Source organism: Leucoraja erinacea, chromosome 7, assembly GCF_028641065.1.
Source record: "Leucoraja erinacea ecotype New England chromosome 7, Leri_hhj_1, whole genome shotgun sequence".
Classification (NCBI taxonomy): domain Eukaryota; kingdom Metazoa; phylum Chordata; class Chondrichthyes; order Rajiformes; family Rajidae; genus Leucoraja; species Leucoraja erinaceus.
This window is the reverse complement of record NC_073383.1, coordinates 77,394,779-77,406,532: the sequence shown is the minus strand read 5'-3', so window position 1 is coordinate 77,406,532 and position 11,754 is coordinate 77,394,779.

Below are 11,754 nucleotides of genomic sequence, written 5' to 3'. Positions count from 1 at the left end.
CCCGGCGCGGCTTTAATGGCCGCGGGACATTCCAGCGCCCGCCGGGGGCTCCAACTTTGTGACTTTTAGACCTGGAGCGGGGCCGTACATCGCCCGGCGCGGCCTAAAATGGCCGTGGGACTTATCATCGCCACCTGGGGCTTCAACATCGGGAGAAAAATGGAAAACGGGGGAGAGAAAAGTCTTTGCCTTCCATCACAGTGAGGAGGAGATTCACTGTGATCGATGTTTGTGTAAATTGAATTGTGTGTGTGTCTTGTAGGAATTGTCTCTGTTTGTATGGCTGTGGAAACTGAGTTTCGTTTGAGCCTCACTGAGGTTCAAATGACATGTAATAAATTTTCATTCATTCACACTAACACTATCCTACACACACTAGGAACAATTTTACATATTACACCAAGCCAATTAACCTGCAAACCTGTACGTCTTTGGCGTGTGGGAGGAGACCAGAGATCTCGGAGAAAACCCACGCGGGTCACGGGGAGAACGTACAAACTCCTGACAGACAGGACATATCAGAATCCTGCCTGGATTAGCGATTATTAGTTCTCGGGGGAGGCTGAACAACCTTGGAGCAGCAGGTGTCGGCAAGGAACTGCAGATTTCAATTTGCCAAAAAAAAGACACAAAGTGCTGGAGTGACCTGACCCAAAAGAGCATGCGCCACATGTAATGTCCTCATGATTTTGTCCGAATTAAGAGAGGTGGCCGGACCATCAGATGTTGGAAACTCACTCGGTGGTGGAGCTGTGGCTGAACGTGTTTCCTTGTGGGAAGAGTCAAGAACAAGGGGACGTGGCTACAGCATCAGGGGCCCCGTCATTAAAAACCAAGGGTGGACAAATCTCTTCTCTCAGAAGTTGGTAAATCTCTGGAATTCTCCACCTCCATGGTTAATAATAATAATAATAATAATAATAATAATAATAATATACTTTATTGCGGACTCAAGGCCCAGACAAGGGGGAACATTACATTAAAAGTGCATTGCATATTAAATATCATAAATACATATAAAATCATGGTATATCACATGGTTCTACTGCAGTTGTACAGGGTCTTGGTGAGACCACACCTGGAGTATTGCGTACAGTTTTGGTCTCCAAATCTGAGGAAGGACATTATTGCCATAGAGGGAGTGCAGAGACGGTTCACCAGACTGATTCCTGGGATGTCAGGACTGTCTTATGAAGAAAGACTGGATAGACTTGGTTTATACTCTCTAGAATTTAGAAGATTGAGAGGGGATCTTATAGAAACTTACAAAATTCTTAAGGGGTTGGACAGGCTAGATGCAGGAAGATTGTTCCCGATGTTAGGGAAGTCCAGGACAAGGGGTCACAGCTTAAGGATAAAGGGGAAATCCTTTAAAAAAACCGAGATGAGAAGAACTTTTTTCACGCAGAGAGTGGTGAATCTCTGGAACTCTCTGCCACAGAGGGTAGTTGAGGCCAGTTCATTGGCTATATTTAAGAGGGAGTTAGATGTGGCCCTTGTGGCTAAGGGGATCAGGGGGTATGGAGAGAAGGCAGGTACAGGATACTGAGTTGGATGATCAGCCATGATCATATTGAATGGCGGTGCAGGCTCGAAGGGCCGAATGGCCTACTCCTGCACCTAATTTCTATGTTTCTATGTCTATGTTTCTATAAAAACATCATAATTTATATATCTTTTTAAACCCACAATACAAGTTAAAAATCCAGATTAAAAGAATGATCAATGTCCTACAACAAGACAACGATACCAGTGTCTCCACAGCTGGGGTCCGTAGCGTGTAGTGCTAACCCTTATGTTTGACAAGGCCACAATCAGCACATTTTTAGAGTCATTTATCCTGCAAATGAATTTATACATGGTGTCTTATGATAGCTTCTAAAGTACTGACTCCTGCAGCCACAAACATGTTACTGGCACTACACCATCTAGGTTGCCTTAGCAGTGTTCTCATGGCATCGTTATATGCCACCTTTAGTCTCTGCATACTTGTCTTTAAATAGTTCGACCACAGGTGCGCAGTGTAGAGTGGTGTGCAGTATGCTCTAAATAGCGACATCTTCACCACATCTGCACACGCACCAAATTTACGCAAGAGAATATTCGCCTGTACATACAGCATGCATCGTTGCCTATAAATATCCTCATCATCTGTCATTTATTCTGTAACAATATGCCCTAGATATTTTTATCTTATTACAGACACTAAGATTGTTGTCAGACAATTTAAAATCAGGATATTTTAGGCATTTATCCTCTTTGGTTCTACAGACCATAATAGCACTCTTACTAGCATTATATTTAATGTCATGTTCCACACCATACGCGGAACATATAGTAAGGAGCTGCTGGAGACCAGCACTAGATGGACTAAAGACCACAAGATCATCTGCATACATAATATGGTTCACTAACATATTACCAATCACGCACCCAGTGTTACAGGCTTTCAATTGTTTAGACAGATTATCAATATATAGATTAAAAAGGACTGGTTAGTGGAGGATATATTCATATTTAAGGTCAGTCGATAGTCTAGAACCCTGAGACAGATTGTGATATTATAACACTTCAATCTAGGTGTTCTGGTCTTGTGAGTTGACTATGGGTGTGGACTCAGTGGTCTAGTTCAGGTCCAGTGTAGTTTATTGTCACGTGTACTGAGGTACAGTGAAAAGCTTTTTGTTGCATGCTAACCAGTCAGCAAAAAGACTACACATGATTACAATCGAGCACAAAAGTCCGCGAGCATTGCCACTTTCATTTCACTGCACATCTCGTACGTGCATGTGACAAATAAACTTGACTTGACTTGACTTGAGCTGTCCACATTATACAGATACAGGATAAAGTAAATGACATGTAGTGCAAGCTAAAGTCCAATAAGGTTTGATTGAAGCTAGTCCGAGGGTCTCCAGTGAGGTAGATAGATGTCCAGCACTGCTCTCTGCTTGTGGTAGGATGGTTCAGTTGCCTGATAACAGCCGGGACGAAACTGTCCCTGAATCTGGAGGTGTGTGTGCGTTTTCACACTTCTGTGCCTCTTGCCTGATGGGAGAGGGGAGAAGAGGGAGTGACCCGGGGTGAGACTGGTCCTCGATTATGCTGCTGGCCTTGCCGAGGCAGCGTGTGGTGTAGATGGAGTCAATGGAAGGGAGGTTGGTTTGCGTGATGGTCTGTGCTGCATCCAGAGACAGGGGAGAAGTGTCTTCGCCCGAAACATCACCTATCCGTGTTCTCCAGAGGTGCTGCCTGACGTGTCGAATTACTCCGGCACTTTGTGTCTTTTATTGTACTTGAGTTTGACTTGATCGTATTGATGTACGGTGTGTGTCTCTACGTCTAATCAACTCACCAGACGTGGTAGGCAACTGAAGCCCCCAGGGGTAAGCTAGAAACCCATGTGGTCACAGGGAGAACGTGCGAACTCCACAACAGAGGCCAGGATCAAAGCTGGGTGAGTAGACCAGGTGAGGCAGGAGCACCGACTGTAAAGGCAAGTGGTAAAACGTGGAGGTCCCATAAGGTCATATGTGATAGGAGTAGAATTAGGCCATTCGGCCCATCAAGTCTACTCCGCCATTCAATCACGGCTGATCTATCTCTTCCTCCTAACCCCATTCTCCTGCCTTCTCCCTATAACCCCTGACACCCGTACTAATCAAGAATCTATCTATCTCTGCCTTAAAAATATCCATTGACTCCACAGGCCTCCACAGCCTTCTGTGGCAAAGAATCCACAGATTCACCACCCTCTGGTTAAACAACCTTCTCCTCATCCCCGATCTGAAGGTACTGTAGCGGCCTGGACGAGGTCAGGAAAAGGCCAGACGTCGGGCAGGTTCAGAAGTAGTTTAATGCAGCAACGAGAACACATACACCAGCGAGCAGGACCTGGGAAACCCTGTGGCAGACCCACATCCCTGTCCCTCAAGAGCCAAGGGGGATGACCCCAGGGACCGCCACTGTACATTCTTTTATTCTGAGGCTGTGCCCTCTGTTCCTAGACTCTCCCACCAGTGTAAACATCCTCTTTATCTAGTCCTTTCATTATATCGTAGATTTCATTGAGTTCCACAGATTCACCACCCTCTGACCAAAGAAATTTCTCCTCATCTCCTTCCTATAAGAACGTCCTTTAATTCTGAGGCTACGACCTCTAGTCCCAGACTCTCCCACTAGTGGAAACATCCTCTCCACATCGGTTCTATCCAGGACTTTCACTATTCTGTGTTTTGGGTCAGAGAGCTGACCTAGAGCAAGACTCGAACCCTCAACTTACCGACTCCGGTTAGAATAGAGCCTTGCCTGAAACAGAAGACAGGCGCAAAATGCTGGAGTAACTCAGCGGGACAGGCAGCATCTCAGGATATTGCATTGAATTGAATTGAATACATTATTGTCACATGTGCCAAGAAATTCTATACTTGCATACCTTGGTATAGTCGCCCATAAAGAGTGCTTGCAAAGTTGCAAATCCCATCCCCCCGCGCCCCTCCCCCCCCCCCCCCCCCCCCCCCCCCCCCCCCCCCCCCCCCTCACGACGATCCCCCCACACAGGGTTTTCCATTGCCCATTGATAGAAGGAATGGGTGACATTTCGTGTCAAGACCCTTCTTCAGACTGAAACAGATCGACTGGAAGGAGGTCTGAGTTCCAGTCTGTTCCTATACTGATGCAACATATGGGACCAGCGTCCGACATCTTAGTTCCTGGCACGGACCCACCTTTATGACTTTGTCTCCACTAGATAAACAAGACTCAAAGTGCATGTTTGTCATTTAGCAGCAATATCCATTAGACAGTGGCCGGCCACGGTGGCGCAGCGGTAGAGTCGCTGTCTTACAGCGCTTACAGCGCCAGAGACCCGGGTTCGATCCCGACTACGGGTGCTGTCTGCACGGAGTTTGCACGTTCTCCCCGTGACCTGCGTGGGTTTTCTCCGGGATCTTCGGTTTCCTCCCCACACTACGAAGACGTACAGGTTTGTAGGTTGTCAAGAAGGAACTGCAGATGCTGGAAAATCGAAGGTACACAAAAAAAGCTGGAGAAACTCAGCGGGTGCAGCAGCATCTATGGAGCAAAGGAAATAGGCAACAAAACCCTTCTTCAGTCTGAAGAAGGGTTTTGGCCCGAAACGTTGCCTATTTCCTTCGCTCCATAGATGCTGCACCCGCTGAGTTTCTCCAGCTTTTTTGTGTACCTTCAGGTTTGTAGGTTATTTGGCTTGGTGTATGTATAAATTGTCCCTGGTGTGTGTAGGATGGTGTTAATGTGCGGTGATCGCTGGTCAGTGTGATCTCGGTGGGCTGAAGGACCTGTTTCTGCGCTGTATCTCTGAACTAAACTAAACTGAATGGTGCCGTGCGACTGACTGGTGGTGCAGAACGTTAGACGCAGAGATCTGGTGTTCCGGCTTAAATGTGTTACATAATAATAATAATAACATGTTATATAATTGGCCTTATAACATTGGCCTTACAGAATAATGAAAGGCATGTGGAGAGGATGTTTCCACTGGTGGGAGAGTCTAGGTCCATATGTCACAGCCTCAGAATTAAAGGGCGCTCTTTTAGAAAGGAGGTGAGGAGGAACTTCTTGAGTCAGAGGGTAGTTAATCTGCGGAACTCATTGCCACAGAGGGCTGTGGAGGCCAAGTCAGTGGGCATTTTTATGGCACAGACAGACAAATTCTAGATTAGAACGGGTGTCAAGGGTTAGAAACATAGAAACATAGAAAATAGGTGCAGGAGTAGGCCATTCGGCCCTTCAAGCCTGCACCGCCATTCAATATGATCATGGCTGATCATCCAACTCAGTATCCTGTACCTGCCTTCTCTTCATACCCCCTGATCCCTTTAGCCACAAGGGCTACATCTAACTCCCTCTTAAATATAGCCAATGAACTGTGGCCTCAACTACCTTCTGTGGCAGAGAATTCCAGAGATTCACCACTCTCTGTGTGAAAAATGTTTTTCTCATCTCGGTCCTAATAGATTTCCCCCTTATCCTTAAACTGTGACCCCTTGTTCTGGGTTATGGGGAGCAGTGCCGGATTTAGATGAAGAGAGGCCCTAAGCTGTTCCACTTGTGAGGCCCCCAACGACCGGACAGCCATGGCGGCCAAATCTCCCACAATTCAAAGCGAGGGAGAAAGTGCCCAGCGTCGACCAGTTGCCGTTGCAGTGCGCATGCGCAGGGCGGCCGATGATGTGCTGGCCGTGGTTGTGCGCGTGTGCAAGGCGGCCTGCCGTGCCGGCGGATGAGGAGCGAGCGGAGCCCGGCGGCCCGGACACGGATAGCGGGGGGGAGATGGAGAGAGAGAGATAGAGAGGGGGGCCGCCCAGAGTTGAACGGTAGGTGTTCTGCCTTGGCCGGAGGCCCCACTAGACCTCGAGGCCCATCAATTTTTTCGGGGGGCCCCCTAGAGAGTGGGAGCCCTAAGCTATAGCTTCTTTAGCTTATACGTAAATCCGGCACTGATGGGGAGGAAGCAGGAAAATGGGATTAGGAGGCAGAGATCAACCATGATTGACTGGCGGAGTAGAATGGATGGGCCGAACGGCCTAATTCTACTCCAATAACTTGTGTACTTGTGAACTCCAGGGAACTACTGCGTGTGCCCAAGGAGCGTTTGATAGCTCTGGGCCTGTGCGCGAGGAGTTCGGAAGAATGAGGAGAGTATCAGGGATATGCATCCCGCAATTCTCTCCAATTTCTTGCGGTCTTTAAAATCAAATGTATTCAATGTGTATTCAATTATTAAAAATAATATTTACAGTTCAATGAAACAAACTAGAACCCACCACCATCAAAGATGACAAACGAATATACAAAATACACGACAATATTTAGTTATGTTACATACACTCCTTGTAACATTCAACCCCCCGAGGTGCCCAGCGCTCCCGGAAACCCCCCAGGGTGCCCGTGGTCCCTCCCCTACACCACCCGGGCACGGACGTAACCCCGGAGATTTCTTGCAGTCTTGGATGGAGCTGTTCCCAAACCGTACTGTGATGCATCCGGATAAAATGCGTTCTGTAGAAGTTGGGGAGAGTTGTTGGGGATGGGCCGAACTTGCAAAACCTTCATAATTCAAAAGTTCTCGGAGCAGAATAACTCGGCCATTCGGCCCGTCAAGCCTACTCTGCCATTCAATTATGGCGGATCTATCTTTTCCTCTCAACCCCATTCTCCTGCCTCCCCCCTCCCCCATAACCCCTGACACCCATACTAATCAAGGACCCATCTACCTCTGCCTTCAAAATATCCTTTGGCTTCATCTCCACTGGTATGCTTTCTTTCTAGGCCATTGCTTTGATGTGGTTGGACTGTCCACAGTTTGCGGACTGGAGTCAAAATGAACTGCAGGTGCTGGAATCTTGAGCAAAACACAAAGTGCTGGAGGAATTACAAAAAGCAGTAAACACTGCCCAGTCCATCATCGGCTCAGACCTCCTTACCATCGAGGGGATCTATCGCAGTCGCTGCCTCAAAAAGGCTGGCAGTATCATCAAGGACCCACACCATCCTGGCCACACACTCATCTCCCCACTACCTTCAGGTAGAAGGTACAGGAGCCTGAAGACTGCAACGTCCAGGTTCAGAAACAGCCACAGTTTAACAATAAGGAGTAAGCTATTAAAAACGGAGACGAGGAAACACTTTTTCTCACAGAGAGTTGTGAGTCTGTGGAATTCTCTGTCTCAGAAGGCAGTGGAGGCCAGTTCTTTGGATACTTTCAAGAGCGAGCTAAATAGGGCTCTTTAGATAGGGGAGTCAGGGGATATGGGGAGAAGGCAGCAACGGGGTACTGATTGGGGATGATCAGCCATGCTCACAGTGAATGGTGGTGCTGGCTTGAAGGGCCGAATGGCCTACTCCTGCACCTATTGTATTGTCTATAATGAAGCGCTGTTGCACCTTATCTACACTGGTTTGGGTTACATTAAAGATCCAGCGACAAGGTGGTCTAGCGGTAGAGTTGCTGCCTTACAGCACTTACGGTGCCAGAGACCCAGGTTCGATCCCGACTACAGGTGCTGTCTGTATGAAGTTTGTACATTCTCCCCGTGATCTGCCTGGGTTTTCTCCGAGATCTTTGGTTTCCTCCCACACTCCAAAGACGCACAGGTATGTCATTTAATTGGCTTGGTATAAAATGTAATTTGTTCCTAGTGTGTGTAGGGCAGTGTTAATGTGCGGTGCGGACTCGGTGGGCCGAAGGGCCATTTTCCGCCCTGTATCTCTAAACTAAACATCCGTAGAAGGCTTAGAAAGTTTGGTGTGCCCCCAACAACTCTCACCAACTTCTACAGATGCGCCGTGGAAAGCATTTTATCGGGATGCATCGCGGCATGGTTTGGGAACAGCTCCGTCCAGACAAAGGCACAAAATCAGAGTTGTGGACGTGGCCCGGACCATCACCTAAACCAACCTCCCCTTCCATTGACTCCATCTACACCTTGCCCTGCCTCGGCAAGGGCACCAGCATAATCACGGATCAGTCTCACCCCCGGCCACTCCCTCCTCAAGCAAGAGTTCTCATCCGGGAGAGACGCAACATTCATCTCCTCAACCCCCGCTGCTGTTTGTGACAACATCTCTGCATGGAATGTCTGCTGCAGTTCCTCCTCGATAACCAGCAATTGACCGCATGCGTACTGCCCTGGGACACGTCTGGGAGACAAGATAAGGGAGAAAAAATATATATATTTCTGACGTCCTCTCTTCCTGTGTGCTGACACAAAGCTTTTAATGAGTATTGCCCTGCTGAGAACGACTAATGGCTACTTATTGGATTGGACCGGCAGCTTGATCAAAGTCTTTAATGAGTGTCTCTACAAGGATAGGGACAGATTTGGAGGGATATGGACCAAACGCGGGCAAGTGGGACTAGTGCAGCTGGGACATGTTGGGCGGTGCGGGCAAGTTGGGCGCTGTTATCACTCTGTGACTCCCTGACGCTCAGACTCTACGAGTGGACAAAGTGGAGTGCTTGGCCTCATACCGTTTAGCTTAGCTTAGAGATACAGTGCGGAAACAGGCCCTTCTGCCCACTGGGACAATTTTACATTTATTACCAAACCAAATTAACCTACAAACCTGTACGTCTTTGGAGTGTGGGAGGAAACCGAAGATCTCGAAGAAATCCCGCACAGGTCACAAGGTGAACGAGGTCTCTAATGTTATGCCACCGTGCAACGTATTTAATAGGAACCTGAGGGGTAACTTTTTTCCACGAAGTTTGGCGGGTATATAAAGCGAGCTGCCGGAGCAGGTATTTGAGGCAGGTACTGTCACAACATTTCAAGAGGTACATGAATGGGAGAGGTTCGGAAGGATATGGGCCAAAAGTATGGTGGGGGCTAGTGTAGATGGGGCATGTTGGTCGGCATGGGCAAGTTGGGCCGAAGGGCCTATTTCCACGCAGTATGACTTTTGCAAGTAAACTGTCCATTTCATGATTTCCCTCACCCTTGACAAAGTTGTCGCTTCTTTCACATTTGGTGCTTATTTAGCTGATTCTTTTTTCTCTCTCACAAAAATTCCACGAGAGAAATGTTTTATTCCGTATCTCAATGCTTCAGGTGGTTATCTGTAAAGTGAATTTATTAATCAAACCAGCTATGACGTAGGGGTGAGTGGTAATCTGTCTCAGGAATGTTGGGCAGCGAGATATGGTTGGCTGAGTAGGCAGAGAGAACTCCACTACAGTTCTTTAACTAACGTCGAAACGTGTCCAACTGCATACTTTAGTTTAGTTTAGGATCTTATAGAAACTTACAAAATTCTTAAGGGGTTGGACAGGCTAGATGCAGGAAAATTGTTCCCGATGTTGGGGAAGTCCAGAACAAGGTGGTCACAGTTTAAGGATAAGGGGGAAATCTTTTAGGGCCGAGATGAGAAAAACATTTTTCACACAGAGAGTGGTGAATCTTTGGAATTCTCTGCCACAGAAGGTAGTTGTGGCCAGTTCATTGGCTATATTTAAGATGTGGCCCTTGTGGCTAAAGGGATCAGGGGATATGGAGAGAAGGCACAGGTATAGGATGCTGAGTTGGATGATCAGCCATGATCATATTGAATGGCGGTGCAGGCTCGAAGGGCCGAATGGCCTACTCCTGCACCTATTTTCTATGTATCGTAGATACACATCTCTTATTATTATTCCCGATGTTGGGAAAGCCCAGAACTAGGGGTCTTAAGGATAAGAGGGAAGTCTTTTAGGACCGAGATGAGAAAATCATTTTTCACACAGAGAGTGATGAATCTGTGGAATTCTCTGCCACAGAAGGTAGTTGAGGCCACAGTTCATTGGCTGTATTTAAGAGGGAGTTAGATGTGGCCCTTGTGGCTAAAGGGATCAGTGGGTATATTTCTATGTTTCAAGATACAGCGTGGAAACAGGCCCTTTGGCCCACCAAGTCCGTGCTGACCAGTGATCCCCGCTCAATTAACACTACCCAACACACACTAGGGACAATTTACACTTATACCAAGCCAATTAACCTACATCTTTGGAAGAAGCTCTGCCTATTCTGCCTCCTGCCATGTAGGGCAGCAACGAAGGTCCTCCACTCAGTAGTGTCGATTCCTTCAGTTGCTGTTTCCGTAACATATTTGTTTTACGACACAGGGTTGTTAGCCCTGTGCTCAACCTCCAACCTGGAGGACCTGGGGATCGCTCTTCGTCTCGCCTCTACCCTTCGACCTGTCCAGCGTTGGAGACCCTAACAGGAGACGAATCTCCCGCTGACATAGCTCTAGGGGTCGCTGAGACACACAAGCTCCCCCGACCACGACAAGGTTGCAATCCAACGAGGAGACGTCTTTGGAGTGTGGGAGGAAACCGAAGACCCCTGAGAAAACCTACACAGGTCACGGGGAGAACGTACAAAGTCCGTACAGACAGCGCCCAAAGTCAGGATCGAACCCAGATCCAGGTTAATTGGCTTCTGAATATTGTAAATTGTCCCTAGTGTGTGCAGGATAGTGCTAATGTATGGGGATCGCTGGTCGAATGGCCTGTTTCCGATCCCACAGAGTCCGCACCAACCAGCGTGGTCATGGGGAGAAGGTACAATCTCCGTACAGACAGCACCCTTATGCCCCTGTCCCACTTAGGAAACCTGAACGGAAACCTCTGGAGACTTTGCGCCCCCCCCACCCAAGGTTTCCGTGCGGTTGCAGGTGGTTGCCGGAGGTTGCAGGTAGTGGAAGCAGGTAGGGAGACCTCCGGGAACCTCCTGGAACCGCACGGAAACCTTGGGTGGGGCGCGAAGTCTCCAGAGGTTTCTGTTCAGGTTTCCTAAGTGGGTTGGTCGGGATCAAACCCGGGTTTCTGGCGCGACTCTACCGCTGGCATCGCAGATTAGTTGTAGATTGTGTTCAGAAGTCTCCCTTTCGTGCCTCGTGTGTGTATATTACCCAAGCATAAAATGGTTCCCCCTTTACCAAACAAATGATGGGTTGCTAAGCATTTTAATCATATGATAAATATTATTTTGCTTAAACCAAGTAGAGAATAACAGTCCGTGTAGCTGCCGGGAAACATAAATAATAATTCTGCTATCTTGCGATGCTTACATTTGACACAGTTCATTTTGGAAATGTTTCGTTTTGTTTAGAGATACAGCCCAGAAACAGGCCCATCGGCCCACCGAGTCCGCACCCACCAGCAACCGATCCCCGCACATTAACATTAAGAGCCTAGCCCGCGAGCATGCGACTGCATGCGGCAAGCGCGAC